This window comes from Cryptomeria japonica, chromosome 7 (assembly GCF_030272615.1).
Source record: "Cryptomeria japonica chromosome 7, Sugi_1.0, whole genome shotgun sequence".
NCBI lineage: Eukaryota > Viridiplantae > Streptophyta > Pinopsida > Cupressales > Cupressaceae > Cryptomeria > Cryptomeria japonica.
This window is the reverse complement of record NC_081411.1, coordinates 364,595,269-364,599,489: the sequence shown is the minus strand read 5'-3', so window position 1 is coordinate 364,599,489 and position 4,221 is coordinate 364,595,269.

The window sequence follows — 4,221 nt, the reverse complement described above, 5'->3', positions numbered from 1 at the left end:
ATCAAAGGGTATAGATAATACTAATTGAAAGATTAAAATTAATTCAATGCATACTCAGAAGGAATCTCGTATGGATTCACTTGACTTCTCGAGACTTTAGGTCGAATTTCGAGGTGGAACTCAAGCTTTTTTATATAATTTTTTTCATATACTCCTAAGGATAGTGACCTTAGTGCACTCCTAGTAGGGGAGTGTAGTTTTTAGAGAGTGATTCGGGACCTCGATGGTCTCAATGAGTCTAAGTCTCTAGCTAGAGAATTTCCTATTCTTTATGAATAGATGGCTATTCTTGTATGGACAGATGTTTGACCCATTTGGATGGATGCCTATCTCATTTGGATAGAAGTACTTGAGTATGTGATTGAATTAAACACAAGTGAGAATAAATAAATAAGAATTTAATATTAAAAATAGTGGAGATTTGGGTTAAGCTAAGTAGGTCATTACACTTTTGAATGCATTATTATGTTGCAAGAATTACTTTAGAATTATCACTACTGATAGCCAAATGTAGTGTTTTACTATTGAATAATACATTAAGTTAAGCTTTGAAGTGTAATTTTTTTCTTTAAAAATTTGCGTGCCTATAATTTATTGTGTCATGATATATTGCATTTTTGTTTATTTCTTTATAGTTGTATGATTGACCTAATATCTATACACGTCTCATTTTATGATTAATTTAAGAAACATTTTTCACACCTCTACTTCGTTTTCATTTATAATTTAATGTGTGAAGAAACAATTCAACAAAATTAATTATATCAAAATGATTATTCTTAATTATTATTTATTAATACATACCTGAAATTACCATCTCAGATATATATATTTTTATGCTTAAAAGTTCAATCTATCTCGAATTAAAAAGGGTTTTAATGTGGGTCACATAACTATTTCATCCATAATAAATATGACAATTTGGGAATGCAAGTCATATAATGTTGTTTCTTATCTTCTTACCATAACGAAAAATATCCTTAAAGAGCACAATCTTATATCCGGAGTTGATGTTGAAATTAAGTAGAAGCCATGAACATTGATAACTAACATTTTTTATATTGGTTGTGATTTTTTAGGTGTTTGAAATACAAGAAAAGTAGGAAAATAATGAGATAAGTAGAAAACCATTTTTGAGAGGCTAATTGTGTGTAGACTTGGAAGCCAAGGTCCCTTTCGAATGGCCTAACTTGGAAAACAAGTTACCTTTCAAACTTTCCTTTTTGACCAAATATCTTCTTTTACCAAGACAACTGTAGCGTTGATACAATTCTCTTGACTATAGTTTTATTGTGTTGCATGTGCCAATGCGTCAGCTAAAGAGATTCAAGTCTAAAAGCAACATAGACTTGTGCTGAGGGGAAAAGTTAATACATGAATTTTAAGCTAAAAACATCAATTTAATTAAATATAGATTTTAAAAAATTGAATTGTGATGAATTATAATATAACATTGTTATTAGTTGTTTGATTATTAAATTATTTAAAATAAAATAAACTCTAATCTCCAAGTCAATAGTCAATCAATGAAATCGATAGAAAATCAATCAATGATAATTTTACACCTCATTCAACCAAATTCCGATAATTTTAAAACTCCTCAAACATCCTACTCATAAAACCAAGAGAGCAACTTTTCATGAAGCTATTAACCTAGATGGGGGCATTTGCAAATGTGCAGAGAAGAGCGTCTTGAGGGAGATTCTCACTGAATAAGAATGGCAGTAGATCTGTATACCCTATTCTTTTCCAGGGACTCTACTCAACATGATCTGAATCTGCCTAGTGCTATTAGACTTCATAACAATAATCTGGATGAGGAAAATCTGGATCTGCCTAGTGCTGTTAGGCTTCATCACAATAATCTGGATGATAAAAATACACAACAGCTGATTCTACATCCAGAGGAAGCAATGAAACGCAAAAGAAATGAGACTATAGCGTTATCTGAAAACATAAGGAGGAAAAAGATGAAAAATTTGTTATCTATTTTGCACTCTCTGCTGCCTGTTTCAACTACTCTAAAGGTAATTTAGTGACAGCTTCCCAACGAAATAATTTTATTTTCTCTAAGTCATTTCTGTTTTAGCTTCACTCTCATCTACTGATGTTACTTTCATGGGTTTGTGTTATATTTCAGTTAACAAGGCATTGCATATTAGAAGAAACTGGTAAGTATATCCAGAATCTTCAAAGCAAAGCCCAGGAGCTGCAGAAGAAGAAGGCCCAGTTATTGGCAATAAGAGGGTCATTGATGGATCATATTTCATCAGCCATTGATGTGGGTATAGAGGTTTATAGCAGTGAAATAGTTATTATAAGAATTAGTGCCTGAAGAATGCCTCGCTCTCTGTGCAAGATTTATGAAGTGGTTGAAGGTCATGGTTTGGAGATAGAGAGAGCAGATGTTTACAGAGGGGATTGTATTGTCTTTCTCTATCTGCACGCCATAGTAATTGTAAGTACTGGTCCCCAATACTTACTAGAAATGAGCCAAACCAGACCTTGCCTCCAATTGACTTTAAAAAATATTTACTAGTTATATTTACAGGTCGCTGAACTATGAGCTGTCCGTAGTCTGTCCTTGTATTTAATGTTGCAATCTGCTTGTGTAGGGTGGAGGTGGATGTTCATGTAAATCAGTATGTTTATCTTCTAAAACTTTTATCTTGAGAGATATGTATCTTGGGAGATTGATTTATAAGGGAAATAGATATTTCGAAAAGGATGTCTTTTGATGTATTATATATATGTGTTAAACAAGAGATATATTAGTAACATCTATTTGCAACATGTATAGGATATGGAGTCAATTTTCATCATAGTTTTTAAAGAATGTAAGTACTTTCAAATACATATTTATATACAAGGAAAGTATATGTACTCAAAAATACCATTTTCAATTAGCTACAATGAGGAGATATCTACTTTAAGTTTTTATGTATATGGTTGTCACTCCCATCTCTATTGTGACTTTAGAAAATTATGAAAAAAAGAAATTAAAATATAATTATTTTGAATTAAAATATTATTTAATATTTTCTTTGTAATTATTATATATTTACATGATACCCTCTTGGTCGAAAAAACTTACTATATCCACCCATGCTTTTGGTCAAGAGAATATCTAAGCTATTGGGTTAAGGGACCTTCCACTCATTAAAAAAATGTTAACAAACAACAATATTTGTTATTTTGAATATGTTTATAAAATATAAAATTATTAATAATTGTTTGACTATTAAAATTGAATGAATTTTCAAATAAATATTTTTTTATGTAATTATTTTATAAGTTATTTTAGTAGAAAAACCTTAAACAACATAGAATTACAAGTGCTATCATTAAATTTAATTTCGAACATAATCATCACTACTTTTAAAGTGTACATATTTAAACATAGGGTAAAAAGAAAAGAAAGCAAAATAAAAAGTGTATTAGTGACTATTTTTAAGGGGTATTTTTCCTTTAGGAACCTGTCTTGATCTTTTTCCTTCAATAAGACCTCCTCACTAAGGGAGTTTAGGATATCTTTTAGAGTTCTCTTAGTCGCAAAAATATTTTTAAAGTGCGTTCAATTCCAATATTTAAGATTATACTTCAATAACTTTAATTTGGTTACCAGAATGAATATTTTGAAGCCTACAAAATGTTCCTATCCCCACCAACTTCTACATTAAAGAAGTTTGAATCCTTCATCCACATATTCTCAAATGTGAACAAACATCTATAAAACCTCTTCTTCTTAATAAGTTTGAATTATCTCTATTACATCTCACTATCACCCACACGAACACACCATTCATTTTTTAATTAATTAACGATTTGTATTTAATATTAATAATTTAAATATAAGTGATCAATGAGTTTTAACTATCTATATCACCTCTCCCTATCACCTGCACGGACATACCAAATTAATGAGTCATTGTGACACCAGACGCGTCTATTCTGGCTTCAAAACAACAGTACAAATTGACTAACACGCGTGGTGACACTGACATACCAAATTAATGAGTCATTGTGACACCGGATGCGTCTATTCTGGCTTCAAAACGACAGTACAAATTGACTAACACGCGTGTTAGTCGTACGTTTTATACCGTCGCTTTTGCAATAAACGGATGCGATTGACTAACATGTCACTACCACACTGTAGGAAAGGTCTGTTTTGGAACCAGAATAGCTTCGGCCTTGTGACACCAACTCAACAACTTACGA